The sequence below is a fragment of the Leptodactylus fuscus genome, chromosome 1 (assembly GCF_031893055.1).
Source record: "Leptodactylus fuscus isolate aLepFus1 chromosome 1, aLepFus1.hap2, whole genome shotgun sequence".
NCBI classification, from domain to species: Eukaryota; Metazoa; Chordata; class Amphibia; order Anura; family Leptodactylidae; genus Leptodactylus; species Leptodactylus fuscus.
Window position 1 is genome coordinate 62,464,222 of NC_134265.1, and position 20,215 is coordinate 62,484,436.

Here is a 20,215-nt window from a genome sequence, read left to right on the forward strand (position 1 = left end):
GGCGCAAGTGTGAATGCCCTCTAAAATAGACATTGTGCCGCTGCTGTTCTAAAAATCACCATACCTAGGTAGACACAATGACTTGGCAGCAAATACACAATTTAAAGTGACAGCACAACATAAAGTGCATGATAAGATGCACAAAGTACAAGTGAATACATAACACAGGTGCACAGGTCAATCTAGGGCAAGGGCCTAAACTGGTCACTTACCTAAGGCCATTTTCTGAAAGTTGCTGGCACCTATCGCTTTACATTACTGAAACACAAGCAGTGATTTTAAGAATTTTGATGCAAAAGTAAAAATCACACGAAGCAGACCTTACCTTAGATTTGTTCCTCTATTTAATTCTATTAAAAATAACAGTGATAACATATATTTAAATACTCCCTATAGTATTAGGAACATCTGGACATCAATTTTTCATACATTTTGCTGGGAACAAATATAATGAAGTTGTAAATGTAATCCTTGTATAACAGCATACATGCTTCATATTGCCAAGTATTTCTCTTGAATAAAAATGAAGTTGATAGATTTATTTTTCTAATTTGCTTCTGATATGAAGGGCTTTTGTCTTGGACAAGGTATCATGGGATGCAATGAAAATGCCTCGAGAAGTTTTGAGGGTTACAAAGTTTTCAGGTTACCATCCCCAATAATCTATTTATTCAATTATTTTGTCCAGCCTAAAAGCTATTGATCTTTACCTCTGTTCATGTGTAGTTATTCATCTCATCCCATTCCCATGGCCTAACAACATTAACATTCTACAATTGTGTTAGAAATGAGCAATATCATAAAGACAAATGCCTCATACACATGACTGTACTATAGCTGGCGCCCATAAGCATCTAGGGACCCTTAAAGGATTTATACAATGAAAAGTATTTATCCTCTATGTATAGAATAGAGAATATATAGCTGATAAGCAGGATCTAATCACTGACCCTCTCGTCGATCCTGAGATCAAGGAGGGTGAATTCAGTCTAACAGCAGCCAGGCTGAATGTGAGCATATCCATGCAGGAGGGGACACATCTGCTATCCCATTCACTTCAATGGAGTGCCAGAGATAGCCAAGTGCTAAACTTTGGCTATTTTCAGTGATGCCATTGAAATGATGGATCCCATCCTTCACGGGTCTGTCTACATTCAGCCTCACTGCAGTCAGGCTGAACTGACAATGAAGGCAGAACCCCCTGTTCTCAGTCAGACTCCCACCGATAAGCCATATATTCTCTATCCATAAAATACTTTTTGTGGCATAACCCCCTCAATATCCTTCTGTTTTCCTCCAATGTCATACAATTTGTGCAATGACACAAATATTAATAACATATTCCAAGAAGAAACATGACCATAATGTTGCCATACAGAGCACCATACGCCAGCTGTGACTTCATACTATGGACTCTATTTGCCGTAGTATAAGCTCTGTGAACACAGCTCTGCATTATGCACAAGGACCAAAGAGGCATGCCACTCAAGAGAATCTAGTAATAGTGCCCTAACATCCAAGCTGGAACCAGTAGATTCAGACTATGAATTGACCGTGAATTGACTGGTATTTGCAGCAAATCTGTAGCTAGTAGGGCATTTGTACAGACCTCTGAATTTTAGACAAGTCTAGAGGGAAGTCCAGAATAAGGGCTCGTTCACATCTGCGCCGGCACTCTGTACTTGAGGTTTCCGTTTCCTGCCTAAAACAGAGGCAGGAGACGGAAACCTGCAGGAGTCTTTCTCACCCATTCATTTGAATGGGTGAGAAAGCTGTCCGGCTGTGAGCGGCAGTGAGCGTTTTGCGCTCTCCGCCGCGAAACTGGGTTTTATAATCCGGACACAGAGTCGGACATGCAGTACTCTGTGTCCGGATAAAAAAATCCGGTTTCGCGGCGGAGAGCCTAAAACGCTCACCGCCGCTCACGGCCGGACCCGGTCTATGGTTTCCGTCTTCTGGCATGCAGAAGACGGAAACCATAGAACGGAGACCCTGAACGCAGGTGTGAACCTAGCGTAAGCCTTTGTCCTTAATGTTATCTATAAGATGTTGAGAAGTAGTGGCTGGCCGGTTCAGTCTCATACTTGCAGTAAGGCTGCTATAGGCACGACTAAGAAAACATGGAAGCTGTAGGTTTTAGTGGATGTACAGTGTGCTCACTGAACATTTTTTAACCCTTTTGCTACAAAAATGTATGTCATAAGTCATTAGTATACTGTATATTAGGTATGAACCTGGAAATGTAGTCCTGTGTGGCCCCAAGCATTAGTATATAGACTTCATTAGATGGGTCCATTCACGCTGAGTTTTTTGGCGAGGAAAAAATCTGCTTCAGGAATTAGGGAGTATTTTTTTTAAGCAGTTTTGCAGCGTTTTTTGAGGCTTTTTTAGTTTCTTTTTTCCACCAGCACAGTGTATGGACCTTGAAAAAAAAACGCTAGCATTTTTTCCGCGTGGCTTTTGCCAATTCTGCTCCCAAATCCGTGCCCAAATCCATGACGTGGATTTTCCACCTTCCAATGACTGCATTGGTTTTTGCAGGCAGAATCCGCCTGAAGGAAGTTTTTTTTCTGCTAGAAGAAAAATTCTACGAGGGCAAAAATAAAAACTCTGTGTCATCGGACCCTTACATATGGTGATGGCTGAAAGTGTGTAGGTTAGGGCTACAACATTTGCCACATGACTTAAAATTACACTTATATCGGACTACAAAAAAGCAATTAATATCAATGATGTTGCATGCTACATGCTGTCACTGCAACACAACAGTCATACAAAAATCCAACCTTGCTCGACTATGTGGCATGTCTACAGCACTTGTGTTGAGTACAACGAGTTGCAATTATTTGTAGGATCTTTTCTGAAATTTTAAAAGTGCTTACTACACTGCCCTATAAATAGACTTTCAGAGGCTACTTTTGAGTAGATGAGAGATTGTTCTCAACATAACATGCGACTATGATGCATTTTAAGGCAGTTTGCAGTTAGTGGGGGCTCATCATTGGATTAAGAATTAGGAGGGTTTTTTTTGACAAATTGAGCCCCATTGAGACTGCCGTGACCTAACTGTTAGGAGGTGTAGGGAGCAGTGGTTACATCATGCACACACAGAGTCAGGAGATTGTCCAGATAGACCACCAGTAGAGAGGATCATTTGATGCTCTGACAAGCACAGCTCCCTCAGTTTCCATGTCCATCATTCAGAGACAAGGGGCATCTGTCTCTGCCCATTCCTAGGCACTTAGTAGAAGGCAATCTAATGTCACTCATTACATGTCCTATCATTGACAACCAGTTTAACTCATCCTCATTTGCAGTAGTGTTATAAATAAGAAAACTGCACTAATGCGGACTGGAACCCTAATGTCTTTAGTGACAAATCCAATTTTTGCTTGGGATACAATAATGGTTGGGTTTGACTATGGTGACCTCGTGGTGAGCACTTCAATCATATCTTTGCTATGGAGTGACACAATTCCCCAAGCTACTGGTGTGATGATCTGGAGAACCATCACATATCACAGTCAGTCACCTCTAGTAGTGATACAAGGGACACTAACAGCTCAGTGATATGTTCAGGACATCCTGTGGTCACATGCATTGCCTCCCATGGGAGAACGGATATCTTTCAGCAGCATAATGCTCACTCACACACAGCAAGTATTGCCAAGCAATGTCTCTACCAGATTATAACATTTCATTGGCCTGCCTGGTCACCAGATTTATTACCAGTTTAACCTTCATGGGTCCAGCTTCGACAACCTATGAGTGTGCAGGATCTACAGGTGCAATGTCTGTGGACAAATGTGCCACCGGATATCATACAGAACCTGTATGTCACAATGTCCAGTCATATCTCATCTTGTATCCAGGATAGAGGTGGATAAATAGGTACTAGATCCTCCTGTCAGTTATACAGTTTTCCACCATAACCCTATCCTTTCTATTGCAATCATTTACATATATTATCATTACAGTTACTTAGGCAACAATTCCTTCTTGAGTGTTTTTTTAAGCTGTGTATTTCTCTTTTTAGTGTGAATTGTGAAATGCTAAATTTCACGTAGATGTAGACAAAATTGGTCAGCATGAACCCTGCAAAACATTGCTTTTAAGCTATATTTGCATGACAATGAATAATGACCGTGTCATGTCCGTTTTTAATGGACATCACACAGCAGCATTAAATTCAATTCAAGTGAAAGGGGGCCTATTCACAGGACCATTATTTTGATAGTCTGTGTAACCAAACATCAAAATATGCCATAGGTCATGTCCTACTGTTGTCCATTTTCATGGACCCTTCCATAAATGCAAATGTATGGGGAAAAATTTTTGTGCCATGAAAAATGGATGTTTTTCACTGTTTTGCACATTGGTTATGGGAATGTAGCCTTATTTTAGATGATTTTGCTTATATAAGGTCTTGTTTACATCAGTCTTTAAGATCTGTGATATAAGAAACAACATGTAGAATACAGTATATATATATATATATATATATATATATATATATATATATATAATAGGGGACATTTGTATAACTCAAGCTAATCCCAGAATTCTCTGATCACATTAACATTACTGGCCTTATTGGAGGAGACCAATATTATGGTTGATGGTGGCGATGCATGGCCATATAACTAGTATGATGAGACCCCCAGGAGTAGTAGAAATAATGAGGTATACAGTACATGCCCTTATCTGTCTGCCAGTAATTGGTTACTATTTCCATAAGAAGGGAATGTAAGGATAATGACGTTTAGGTTGCTGATAAATAATGGAAAAGGTAACTGAGCAGTGCGGACATCTTTAATTGGGCGTATAGATTGGATAAGATTGTGCAACTGCTTGGAAGTCACTTGTATGGCACATGAAGAGTTATTACCAGCTTCTCATTAGATATACATATTGTCCCTGAATATTTACTCAGGCAAGTGAATTTATTCTGTGGTTTAAGATGTCAACCGCAATTCCAATCTATGGTTTGTAAATGGAAGATTCCATTTTCTGCTATTTGTAAAATGTAATTTTATAGTTTAGACCTCGAAGACTAACAAACTCCATCCAAGTATAGTCACGCTTTTTAGTGTAACTTATTGCATTCATTAAACTAGGCTTAGATTGTCCTAATTATATGTTATCAACAATTATGATATGTATCACATGCCACCGGCTGACTAAAACATTCTCCAGTTTTGGATTAACGCCAGCAGAGGTGTCAGCTTCCATACTTCCTTGTCACCAGCTGAAGCTCTCGTTTTGCAGAACAAGATGCAGCTGTGCTTGCAGAATAATCGAAATTCTCCCATGTATTTTTTTCGATGCACAGTTCACACTGAATAGTGTATCCAAAGGCATCAGGAAAGAATCATTTGAAATATATTTCATGCCTATGAATACGCTTTATTTGCATATGTCACAACCCCGCTGTAATCCATGGTTATGATATAATCACAACAAATGCCTTCTTCACAGTCATCACTACTTTGTTTTTCTTTCATGCAGTTTATTCCCTTCAATTTGTTTCTCTAAGAACAAATTGTGGGAAATTTGAGGGTAAGAATACTTTTAATGGAAAAACAGCATTTGTTTTTATTGTCTTTTATTTCTCGAATGATGGCCTATTTTATCTTAGCATCATACCAAAGTATACCCATATAACATTACTGCACACTCAGTAGATTCTAAATGATGCCTTTGTCTATTAGATTCAATCCAGATGCGATTAGCTGTAATTTTAGGGGAGATTCACATACAGCAAGTTTGTTGCAGAAATTTCTGCAAGTTTCCCATCATTAGTGATGGTAAAACCTTGCAAGATTAATTTTGTAAATATTCGCAAGGTTTGCCACACCTTCCCTATTGAACTGTGGTGAGATTCAGTGGTGAACCAGGGCTGGTAACCCCACAGACAAAGCCAGAAGAGGACGGGAATGCCTGGAATATAAACTGGGTCCTGTGGCGGAGCCCTGCAGAGGTGAGGAAGTGAGCATGGGTTGTCTTAAATTGTTCTGCACTAAATCTCAGTGGTATTACTCTAGCATGTATGCACTTTGGCAAAAGCGAAGCCCCGTTACTCTAGCACAGACCTGGGCAATGTGCGGCCCGTGGGCCACATCCAGCCCTCTGACTGCTTCTATCCGGCCCGCATAGCTAGTGGAAGGTTTTTGAAGGAACTTTGATGATGCCATCACAGCCTATCACCAGGATAGGCTATGACTCATTAGTGGGCACGGGACTGTGTGCTTCTAGCAAATCCCATGCCCACATTACAGTACAATATAAAACAAATCAAAGACACTGAGCGCACTAAGTGTAGTATTTAAGAGTGCACAGATAATTAAAAACTGGGTAAGTATTAACGTGGACCAGATGGCCTCTCACCTTATGAGGTTGTGAATAGTCACAACACTTGAAATCGTATTAGGGTGAGAGTGTTAGCAGTTGCCACTGCTGCCACTCTCACCCTAATATGATTACACATTACAGTACAAACCACAGTACAGTCATGCCGCAATTTCCAAAACCGATTTCCAAATCCCCATAGACTATAATGGGGTCCATGTACTTACTATGAGACCTCCACAGGGAACATGCGGACAAGAAAGTACTTCACAATCTACTTTCCTGTCCGCATGATTCGAGTGGAGATCTTGCGGCAAGCACTCGGACCCCATTATAGTCTATGGGGTCCGTGTGCTTTCAATGCACACCACTTGTAAATGCATTCAGTAGTCCGTTCAGAGGGTCCCAAATGCAGATGTGAACCTAGGGTCACCCTGCTACATCTGAATGTCAGTGTTGGATGTAAGAAACTTGTTGTATACTCAGTTATACAGATGTAGCAGAGTTAACCCTTACTACGGCTGATTAAACTGCTGCAGTGTGATATCTTGTTACAGAAGATGAAATTATTGGAAAAACAATTTTCAATGGCCTTTCATTGGCTTTTCTTGTTCTCTGTGATAAGATATCATGCTGCAGCAGTTGAATCAATTGCAGAGATTCGGGTTAACCCGGCTGCATCTGTATATTTATCAGTTACATTTCTACAAAGCTTCATTTCTCTATGGTCAAGTTCATAAACAATCCAATTGTAGCAGCTCAGCTTATTGTAATTTGCAATAGACATTATCCTCCTAGCAGGGTTTATTGGGGTTAATGCACTTACCTGTCATTACCGAGGATCATGGACTTACAGTGTAAACATGTGCTCTTGCTATAGTCTGCCGCTGATGGATCTTATGTGTAGCAGAATACTATACAATATACAATACTTGCACATATCATATTAAATGATTCTGCTTGCATAATACTTTGTGAATGGTAATTTATTGTTTGGTTTGTGATTGATTTTCTATTGATTTACTGTGACTTGACACACCTTATACACTGTATAAGATCAAATGCCGTCCTCCAGACCTAGATGACTTTGTGATTCCAGTGGACCCATTACGTGCTTGCAATGTGGTCTGACTGTGTGTGTGTCTGTTCACACCATGTACAACTGTTAGTGAGCTCTGTTTTTCACAGTGGAAATTATTTCATTATCACTTCTAATTCTGGTCTGGTAGCACATCACATTTCACAGCAGTTAAAACTTTTTTTTTCTTCTTGTTCTCATTTAGGTTAATGAATTTCAATATGAATTATGACATAGCAATGAAAAGTTAGTGATGGTAAAACTAGAAAAAAGCGTCCAAAATTACATCATTCATAAAATCCATGATACGAGTGTGAAGAGAAGTTATCTAGACCCAGGAGATAAGAGAAATTAAAGTCATCATAGTTGTAGATATTTTTTCAGAATACTGTTAAGGCTAGGTTCACACCTGCATCTGTATTCTGTTCAAAGTTTCTGTCCCCAAATCCATTCAAAAAATGTGGAGCATTTTCTGTCTTTTTTTAGGCAGAAACGTGGTGCACCCCATTTTAGTCTGAGGGGTCTTCGGGTTTTTGCAGCTAACCACCTTTTATGTGTATTAGGTCTCCGTTTGTCATGTCCCCAGGCAGACTCATTGAAAGGAAACCGAATCGTGTGTACCTAGCAAAAGCAATCCTATTGGACTCCATTGTGATGTGAACATGCAAGCTTCAAGTGAATATCTTGGACATCACTTTGCTGCTTTTTCTCTAAGGCATCATTCACATCTGGCTCCTCCACAGACTTTCTGTTAGCATTATATCTACGGGAAAGCTGTCTGCGTTTCCGTTAATATAATTAACATGCTGCGATTTCTAAAATTGTGTGTTCGCGCTGCGGATTTTAATGCAAAGTGGGCATGGGATTCGCATGCATCCCATCCACTTTGCTGTTACTGTATAATGCCGCAATTTTCCCCATGGTTTTTTCCTTGTGGGCGAATCACGGCATTTCTGGCCCGTGGTGCCCCAGCCATAGGGTAGATTCACACAGCAAAAAAGGAAGCAGACTAGTCAGGATGTCGATGCAGGGCTTCTGCATTCCATCATGGCTTTGCATTGCAGATTAGGCCCAGACAAATGAGTATTCCTGATCCGCAAAATCCACAGCAAGATCAAGCAGGATTCTTATTTTTTCAGCATCCTATTGCGATCTCTGCCTCCGATTGAAAACAATGGGAGGAAAATGCTACGGATTCTGGGGAGGAAGCTAACCCCAAATCTCTGCAGAGGAGTCACCTCATTTATGAAGAGATGTGCACCTCCTCAAAAATGAGGTCACTCTTCCCCTGCTGCCACTGTTGAATACGCCAATCTTCATACACATCCTTCATAGAGTTAATGGGACACTTTATTGGGTAATGCACACCAGTTTCTGTGTATAATAGTATGCAGGGAATTTACAGCTCCGCCCAGTGGTGAACCTAGCCTCTCTGCTGCCTATGGCGGACGATCAAAAGACGCCCCCCCACCGTATTGAGTCCGGGGGTGTGTGTGTGTGTGTGTGTGTTCATCTTTCGATGCGAGGTGGGGGGGGGGTGTCAGTGCTAGCTGTAACATTACAATGCATACAGTGCAGTAATATTTTAGCGAAACAAAAGTTAAAAAGAAAAATAAAAAAAAATCATCCAGGCGCCTCACCTCGCCTCATTAGAGGTGTTGCACTGGTTCCGCCTAGGAAAGCCATGACCAATATTAGTATATACAGTTAGGGCCAGAAATATTTGGACAGTGACACAAGTTTTGTTATTTCAGCTGTTTACTTAAACATGTTCAGAAATACAATTATATATATAATATGGGCTGAAAGTGCACACTCCCAGCTGCAATATGAGAGTTTCCACATCCAGATCGGAGAAAGGGTTTAGGAATCATAGCTCTGTAATGCATAGCCTCCTCTTTTTCAAGGGACCAAAAGTAATTGGACAATGGACTCTAAGGGCTGCAATTAACTCTGAAGGCGTCTCCCTCGTAAACCTGTAATCAATGAAGTAGTTAAAAGGTCTGGGGTTGATTCCAGGTGTGTGGTTTTGCATTTGGAAGCTGTTGCTGTGACCAGACAACATGCGGTCAAAGGAACTCTCAATTGAGGTGAAGCAGAACATCCTGAGGCTGAAAAAAAAGAAAAAATCCATCAGAGAGATAGCAGACATGCTTGGAGTAGCAAAATCAACAGTCGGGTACATTCTAAGAAAAAAGGAATTGACTGGTGAGCTTGGGAACTCAAAAAGGCCTGGGCGTCCACGGATGACAACAGTGGTGGATGATCGCCGCATACTTTCTTTGGTCAAGAAGAACCCGTTCACAACATCATCTGAAGTCCAGAACACTCTCAGTGAAGTAGGTGTATCTGTCTCTAAGTCAACAGTAAAGAGAAGACTCCATGAAAGTAAATACAAAGGGTTCACATCTAGATGCAAACCATTCATCAATTCCAAAAATAGACAGGCCAGAGTTAAATTTGCTGAAAAACACCTCAAGAAGCCAGCTCAGTTCTGGAAAAGTATTCTATGGACAGATGAGACAAAGATCAACCTGTACCAGAATGATGGGAAGAAAAAAGTTTGGAGAAGAAAGGGAACGGCACATGATCCAAGGCACACCACATCCTCTGTAAAACATGGTGGAGGCAACGTGATGGCATGGGCATGCATGGCTTTCAATGGACTGGGTCACTTGTGTTTATTGATGACATAACAGCAGACAAGAGTAGCCGGATGAATTCTGAAGTGTACCGGGATATACTTTCAGCCCAGATTCAGCCAAATGCTGCCAAGTTGATCGGACGGCGCTTCATAGTACAGATGGACAATGACCCCAAGCATACAGCCAAAGCTACCCAGGAGTTCATGAGTGCAAAAAAGTGGAACATTCTGCAATGGCCAAGTCAATCACCAGATCTTAACCCAATTGAGCATGCATTTCACTTGCTCAAATCCAGACTTAAGACGGAAAGACCCACAAACAAGCAAGACCTGAAGGCTGCGGCTGTAAAGGCCTGGCAAAGCATTAAGAAGGAGGAAACTCAGCGTTTGGTGATGTCCATGGGTTCCAGACTTAAGGCAGTGATTGCCTCCAAAGGATTCGCAACAAAATATTGAAAAAAAAAAATATTTTGTTTGGGTTATGTTTATTTGTCCAATTACTTTTGAGCTCCTAAAATGTGGAGTGTTTGTAAAGAAATGTGTACAATTCCTACATTTTCTATCCGATATTTTTGTTCAACCCTTCAAATTAAACGTTACAATCTGCACTTGAATTCTGTTGTAGAGGTTTCATTTCAAAACCAATGTGGTGGCATGCAGAGCCCAACTTGCGAAAATTGGGTCACTGTCCAAATATTTCTGACCCTAACTGTATTGATAAACTGAAAATGAGATTGTCGCATCTAAAAACATCATAAAGCTTTTAGCTTTTACTTTCCTTAAACAAAAAAACAAAAACAAACCCTAACTGAATATAGTGTGATTGTTTTTGGTTTTACTACAATCTGTGATACATAAATTTATATTCTTGTATTGAAATTGAACAGACATCTTAGTATGTTCTCAAAATGGTTCTGCATTCTCCTTCTCCCGTTTATCTAACCTTTTAGGTAGTAAGCACGCTGGGTGGCCTATCTACGACGAGACATTTAACCAATAGTACGACCACAGGGCAGACCAAATGCTGATCTAGAATTTACCTAGTCATAATTCAACTATATATGTAAAGCAACCTATATGTATATAACAACCACTATTTTATGTGTTTTCCCGTTTAAAGTTTCTGAATTTACGTTTTCTTATTACTTAATAAGCATATGCCAATTAGAATAAACTATAACAATATAAACAATATAGTTCAGGAAAGTATAAACTAATGAAAATTATATATGTACCAGAGCAGATCAATACATGAGTCAAATATAGTAACACACACACAGATATATATAGATAGATAGATAGATAGATAGATAGATAGATAGATAGATAGATAGACCAAAATATCCTCTCGATTTTAAAGAGTTAATTGCTATCATACTAGGGTTAGGGGGATATCGTCACTCCTTGGGGAGAGACCACCATATAGGTGTTTGGAGACTTATTAAGCCTTTAGCACTCCACTTCGCAAGGGACCATGGGAAGAATATGCAAATTTGTCTTCCATGATGTAATTAGGAAGTCAGGTGCCCCAGTGTTGCAAACCAATAGAGGGCGCTCACTGGAATGTGCAAGCCTGTCTTCCCTGATGTAATTAGGAAGACAGAATCTCAGTGAGATAGCCCAATAAAGGCTGCATGATGTTAAAGGGAGCAGCCTTTATTGGGCCATATCACCTGACTTCCTAATTACATCATGGAAGACAGATTTGCATATTCTTCCCATGGTTGCTATCATACTGTAAATTTTCATTCAGTATAGTTGAAAGAACCGAGTGCCTTCCTGGTTATGCACTATGATAGGTATACACGTAGTTTTAATATTTAAAGTGAATGCTTCCTATTAACATTGTGCATATTTAATAGTTAATATACTGTATAGTTTGCAGATCTCCATTTTTATGAAAGTGAGCTCAAAGTCTTCCATCTAGACCTGGAGTAACATACAGTATAGTATATGAAACTGTAGCTGCCTACAGATGCCACTATGGAGAAAATACAAGTCTATTGAGTATTGCTTTAATATAAAGGTAATCTCATTGTAAACATTGATTGCATTTTCATAGGACCAAAAGTCAAGTTGATTCAGGGTTTTATACTGATTGTCAGAGTTGGAATTAGAAAGGATTTTTTTACCTTTCTATAGGGCAATTGGCATCAGCCTTGTGGGGTTATTTGCCTTTCTCTGAATCAACACTGTAAGGGTCCATTCACACAGAGGAAAATGGTGAAGAATTTGATGTGGAATTTCAAAACTGAATTAAAAAAAACTCCCATTATCTTCAATGGGTTCCTTTTTTTTGCTAGCAAAAAAAGAAATCCGTTAAAGTCAATGGGAGGCTTTTTTTTCAATGCTGAAATTCCACACCAAATTCCTCACCATTTTCCTCCGTGTCAATGGACCCTTAGGATAGAGTTTGGACTTGATGGATTTGTGTCTTCATTCAACCTCATCTGATCTACAATGACCACCTTTGGAACCTGAATCTATCACTAGAATGTTGGTTCTATGCCCCCTATCCTGCCTGGTGAAGTGGCCTCTCTGGATGGAAAAGGATCCCAACTCATATAAATGTGAGCTTGTCATTTTTTAAAATGAGTGTCTGCCCACTATATAAAAAGTCAGCTATAGAGCGCCATGCTTATAAAGCTTATAAATAATAGTTATTACTACTCTTACCCGTACCGATTCACACCTCACCACCCATTGGTGATGACAGTCTATAGCTCCACCCGGGTAGGACAATGATGTCACCCTATTGCATTCATCTATGCTGGGAAAGGATACAGTACCTAGTAGGCCACAGGGAGAGGATACACTACCTAGTAGGAAACAGGGAGAAGATACAGTACCTAGTAGGTCACAGTGAGAGAATACAATACCTAGTAGACCACAGGGAGAGGATACAGTACCTAGTAGGCCACAGGGAGAGGATACAGTACCTAGTAGGCCACAGGGAGAGGATACACTACCTAGTAGGCCACAGGGAGAGAATACAGTACCTAGTAGGTCACTGGGAGAGGATACAGTACCTAGTAAGCCACAGGGAGAAGATACGGTACCTAGTAGGTCACAGGGAGAGGACACGATACCTAGTAGGCCACAGGGAGAGGATACGGTACCTAGGAGGCCACAGGGAGAGGATACAGTACCTAGTAGGCCACAGGGAGAGGATACGGTACCTAGTAGGCCACAGGGAGAGGATACGGTACCTAGGAGGCCACAGGGAGAGGATACAGTATCTAGCAGGCCACAGGTTAGTGCTGCAGAATCTCTTCTTAATGCGTACAGGGAGGATTCATGTCTATGAATGATACAATATGGCACTATCCTTTTTCAGAAGAAGGTTTCCAGCATCTCAGGTGTATTATGTGTTCTACCAAAGCTTGGGCACGGTACTGTATAATGCCTTCCAGCTCATTCATTATGATAGTGGCTCAGAGAAACCTTCATCTCCCACCCGCTCTCCCCAAGCCCTGATCCTGATGGCTTCACACCTTAGGATTCTTGCACAGGCAGCAGGGACGACTGCCGACCCCTGCTGATTTTGAGTGTAAGGGATCAGGGCTTGCGGACAGTGGGTGGGAGATCAATGCTTCTCCCGGACACTGTTAATATTAATTATTTGTGGTGGCACTAATGGGGAATACTACTGAGTATGTGGGGAGTACTAAGGTGCATATAGTGAGGAGGCACAGTACTGGGACATTATACCGTGTCCCATTAGCACACCCAACGGAATAATTCACCTCAATGCCCCCATCCACAGTATAATGCAACTTAGTACCCCCACCCACATTATAATATTCCTTAGTACTCCCATCCACAGTATAATGCTCCTTCCTGCCCCACACACAATATAATACTCTGTAGTGCCCCACGCACAGTATAAAGCCACTTTAGTGCCTCCTACACTCAGTATAATGCCAAATTTGTTGTACCTTGCACAGTATATTGCCACTTTTGTCACCCGTGCACAGTATAACAACATGTTAGTGCCCTCTGCACACAGTATAATGCGACGTTAAGAAATAATTTTTCCTAATTTTTCTTGTGCATCTTATAGACAGATGCATCTTTCTGTCCAAAAAAGTACTGTAAATACTGGACATATTCAGCTGCTCTTCAGCTGTACTTGATGGCAAAACGCAGACAACAGACCTTCACTAAAAGTTATTGAGTACCCCTGGCATACAGGAATTGATGAAGCACCTCTATGTCAGTTTATCAGTGGTTTGCCCAAGAGTATATATTTCTGTGCAGAAAGTGTTGGACTGAGGTGCCTACTCAGTATATTATACTGATATATAACCTGATTGAGATGTTGTATGATGAGTATCTGTATGAAGTACAATGGGTGTAGTGTGTGATGCCAGGCTGAGCTACGGGCCCACCTGGCTCAAGGGCCTACTGAAGAAATTCACCTGTGGGCCAGTCTGAGTCTCTTTGCAGAACAGGAGACTTATATACTGACACTCAGGTATGTTTAACTGTCAAGTGCTGATATCAAAATGTCATATACAGTCATCAGATTATTCTTGCTGAAATCGCTATAGGACCTGTAATGGATTTGTAGTTATTTACATGAATATTTCCATTCAGCTGTTACACTGTAGCTTGTTATTTTGATGCAATAGTGTTGGTATACAAAATATCTATCTATCTATCTATCTATCTATCTATCTATCTATCTATCTATCTCCCTGCCTTATGTAGGTTTTTACATTGTAGATAATGTTGTTAGAAGACTTGATGAAGGCCTTTGTTGAAGAAATTGCCCCAAAGGAGTCCATCGTTTTAGCAATGCACTGACATCCCAAGAGCTGAGTACTGGTTCGGAAGGTATTTGCTGCCACCCATCTGAAATTTAGAAATGTGACTATGTGGGTGGTCTCATCTGTGTGGCCCATCATACTTCTGATTCATGACCAAGATGTCAATTTTCACCTGTGGAGAAGGAAGCCAAATACAACTGCAAATAATTACAATCCCGGAGTTATTAACCACATAGTGAGGAACTACATGGTTTTCATTTTTGCTCTTGCAAACCACACCATACCTTATTTTACCTCTTTGCTAAATACAGGATGTAGCCGGAAACTTGCAATATGCGGATTCCACATTACATAGAAGAGTGGCTACTGCCATTTAATTTATTTAAATGATATATTATAGTCACCAGACTCTAAAATTGTAGAAGAACATGTGTTAAATGTATGAAAAATATAATTACGTCTGAAGAAAAAAATTAATTGATATTCTAAAGTCATCTGAAATAATTATGCATATGCAACGCATTCCAGAAAGCCAGAAACTCACTGCTATAATAACTTTAAAAAAAAACTGGAACTTTTATAGTTTAGATGAAAAGGTGCACTTTCTAAAATATGTAAAAGAAAAATGCTAATTTAGATAACTTTACTGCGCAGGAAGGATCTAGGTTCAATGTTAATGATCAGTTTCGTTTGGAGTTTTTTGGGACGCTATTTTGTAATATTCGCATAATTTAGAAGACTTACAAAGCCCAAAAATAAGTGATAAAAGTATCTTTAGAACACTGTTGCGACTCTTCACAAATTTGGCATGTTCTGGAAGCAAACAGCCTTGTAGTGGTTCTGTTTAGAAAAAAAATATCAAGTTCATTCTATTCCATTTATTACTGGCAGGTGGCGACGGGTTGGCGCTTAGAAAACACGCATAGCCTTAAAGGGGACACTTCTTCCATCAAAGGTGTGTCATAGCCAGACATAAGATTTGAGAAGGTGTGTAAGGAGTTGTAAGAGTTGTCATGCATTGTAATACTTGCAAATTGGTTGGTTATTACTACAGTGCAGTGTTTCTTTAGGTGCCCATACATGTCAGAGAAAAATTGACTGAATCTGACAATTGTAGCAAGACTGGCCAACTTTCTTATGTTTAAGGGGAGATCCCATTATATACATTGAGGCCAGGGCCATGTGATGGAAACATGACAAAAAAAAATGCGTTTTACAGTCTCTGCAAAGTGGATTGGATTCTAGCGAATCCCATCCACCAATGCGAAAAATACACGCAGCGTGATTTACAAAACCATTGCGGTTATGGAAAAAAGAGCATGTCAGTTACACCTACAGAATCTCTGTCAGTTTCCCAATAGATGTAATGGAAGCAGAAGGTCCACAGAGGAAACCTCTATAATCTTTCTGTGAAAGGTACTGTGGGAAAAAATGCAATTTGTTGCTGACACAGACTCATGAGCCTCATGGGTTTTTTTTTTTTGCCTTACTCTGGATCAACACTGTAGGGGATTGTAGGGTTATAGGTTGGACTTGATGGACTGATGTCTTCATGCAACCTCATCTATATAAACATAAACACTTTTTTTGCTGCAGCCCGTTACATGGGGCCTTAGTTTAAGGGGGTTGTCCTAGGCTAAATTGTATTGGATACTAATAACCTTTCCACGGGATAGGTCAACATTATCTGATCTAACTCGGGTGCCGGAAATTGTATACTAGAGATGAGCGAACAGTAAAATGTTCGAGGTTCGATATTCGTTTCGAGTAGCCCCTCAATATTCGACTACTCGAATCGAATATCGAACCCTATTATAGTCTATGGGGGGAAAATGCTCATTTCAGGGGTAGGCAACGTTCGATCAAATTATACTTACCAAGTGCACGAGTGAGGGTCGGGCTGGATCCTCCGAGCAGTCTTCTCCTTGCAGCGTCCCTGCGGCATCTTCTGGCTCTGAATTCACTCTGCCAGGCATCGGGCCTGGGCAGAGCCGACTGCGCATGCCCGTACTACAAGCAGACATGCGCAGTCAGCTCTGCCCAGGCCTGATGCCTGGCAGAGTGAATGAAGAGCTGGAAGATGCCGCAGGGACGCTGCACGGAGAAGACTTCTAAAGGTAGGAAAAGAACCAGCATTGATTGGCCGACTGTATAGCATTTGGCCAATCAATGCTGGTTCTGCATCGAACTTTTACAATCGAACAGCGAGTGGTACTCGATCGAGTACGAGTATTTCGAATACCGTAGTATTCGATCGAATATCTACTCGATCGAGTAATACTCACTCATCTCTATTGTATACATGGTATATACCCAGAAACAGCTCTGCTCCGATTCAAGTGACACCACCCCTATAGGACACAGTGATCTGTACACTGTAGCAGTGGTGGCATGGAGCTATGGCTATGTGAACAGCAAAATAAAAAAGGTTTTACGCTTTTGGAAAGTGGGGAGCAAAAAACAAAAAAGTAAAAATTGAAAATGACTGCAGCAAGAGGGGTTAAAATGAACCTTACTGTTACAGATTTAAGATGTAATTTTGGTTACAGGTAACAACAGATTTAAGATTTCTTACAGCTCTGAGGTGCAGTAATGTTATTTAAAAAAAAGAATAGCTCATATATTCACTTCAAATGCAACCTCATAACATACTGTGCCAATAAAAGGTATTCACCCCAGGACACGTTCACGTTGTATTGTGTATCATTGAATCGCACTATATTAATTGGGTTGCTTTGACAATGATGAACAGAAAAAATAAAGACTATTTAATGTTAAAATGAAAACAAACCTGTGCAAAATGATCTACAATAATTACAATTATTAGACACAAAATAACTCAAAGCGCAACTTATTCTTCTCCTCCATTCAGTGTTTAGTAGAAGTAAAGGCAAGAGTTTGAGTGGATCAACTCTAGAGGTGAGCGAAACAATTGGCCACAAACTGAACTGACCACAAATTTCTCAGATCTTTCAGATTTTGGTGAATACAGAATATTTGGGATTAGCGATGGGTGAACCGCTCAGGATTTATTTTGTTTTGGGTTGTAGTGGTTCAGGTGCAAGATTTGTTTCGAGTCAAACAAGTTTGGTGCAAACCACACCTTACTCCTCGTTCACATCTGGGTTTGTATTCTGTTCGGGAGAGTCCACATGGGGAACCCCCGAATGGAATACTGAATGCATTTGCACACAGACCCCATAGACTATAATGGGGTCCGTGTGCTTGCCATGAGATCCCCGCAGGGAACATGAGGAGAGGAAAGTACTTTACAAACTACTTTCCTGTCCGCATGTTCCATGCGGAGATCTCGCAGCAAACACACAGACCCCATTATAGTCTATGGGGTCCACGTGTTTTCACTGCGCAACACTTGCAAATGAGTTCGGTAGTAAGTTCGGGGGGTTCCCATACGGACTCCTCAAACGGATTACCGAGCGCAGATGTGAATGAGTGGTTAAATTGTCTTCAAACGCAGTTTGGGAACCTATTTACTCAATAGCTAGCTCTCTAAGGCAGACAAAGCTAAAGTTATATCAAAGTAAAAGTGACATGTATGTCTATGGAAAAATGGATGGTAAACCATGGGTAACAACTTTGACCATGCACTTCTGACCATGCACTGTGCCACTTACTTTTATGCATTTTAACATTTAAAAAGCTCCAAAATATCATTTTTTGTGGGGAAAAGTGCTTGCCCGTGGGTCTTTTTTAAACACACATATTGGATATATTGCAAATAGCTGGGAGTCCTCTGAACTGAGCAGAACACCATTGCTAAGAGACCATTTCAGCCCCTGAAGGAAGTGCAGTGGGATTTTTCCTGAGCCACGTGTCCAGCATCCTAAATTGCTACAGTCCTACGACAGGGAATATTTGCCGTCAGCCCGCTGAAGGGAGAGAGATGCCTGATTTGGAGAAGTTGAAGTTTCCCAGAGCCTCAAGGCCTGGACTCTGCTGCATACAGGTAGACAGGGATCCTTGGGACTTATCACCTCCCATTCAAATATTTGCAAAAGCAGAGTATATTAGGGAAAAAGCACTGATTTAACATCACAGCACCCCCCTTGTTACTAAGTTGAGTACCATCACTCACAGTCGAACCTCATCTATCACCCCATCTGGAAAGCTGCATTGGTTGTTATCTCAGTCAAATTTCATCATTTGGTTCATTTGCACTGCTACCTCCTGAGTCGCTCCTGTGCTTGGTATTAGGGCCTTTCTGACCACCATCATCCAGTTCTGGATAGGGGAGGACCCCGTTTCAACTAGTATTGGGGAATTACCACTACAATTAGGTACATCACAGGCCCCCTCAACCTTGTCCTAACCGTACACAAAACAGCTATTACTCCCATACTCCATTTCCCTTTGGGTAGTTGTATGTGGCCATTCTGTCTTGGTTGAAAAAAGTTTGTTACAGTCCTAGGAGACTTCATAGTGTCTTATATGACTTTTTAGGGTAACCAGGCCATTTTACATTTTTATCAAATATATTCAGACAGAATCACCAGAATAAATCATTATTCAATCAGTGGGGTCCGACAACCAGACCTTTTAGCGATTAGACGACATGGTTGCCTGCCAGCACTGGAAGCTACTGCACTGGATGGGACTGAAAGCAACCCTTCTCCTATTCATCTAATAGGCACAAAGCTGGCGTACCCCAGAGCGACCACCATTTAGCCTCCATCCAGTGCAGTACTTTCTGTTGTCAGGTGTCAGACACCCGCCAATTGGACACTGATAACTTATTCTGGAATTGTGGAGTCAGAGTCAGTTTTGGATATAGTAAAAGTCAGAGTTGATGTATTGGTGTTCTAAAATGTTACTAAGATCCAATTGAAATCTAATATTTGCTGAAAAAGAAGATGACTAAATAAAAATGGCTCTGGGGATAATATCACTCCTTAAGGAGTGAGCACCTTCACAGGCGTATGGAGACTTACAAAGCCTTTTTACAAAACATGCAATAAAATTAACACGTATTGAATAATAACTCTTTTTCTTTTTGCATTCTGCTTATTGTCCACATGAGATATTTACTTTTATGTTATAGTCTATTGTAATCATTTATCTATGGATAACAGATTAATATGGCAGTCAACTTAGTAGACATTGTAAGACAGCTACGATGTTAATACAAAGTATTAAACTGGATCCTCCTCCACATAACTGAGATTCTGTGAGATTGAAGACAATGTGAAACACACAAGGGAATCCAGCAAATGTTTCATGGTAATCCCAATGGAAGAATTCTTCAGATGTGTTCATGTGTATGTGACAATGATATGAATTCCATGGATGCTACATTCACATTCCCAGTGATCTTAAAGGACAAGAACATAAGCCATGAGTAGTGATCTAATGCTG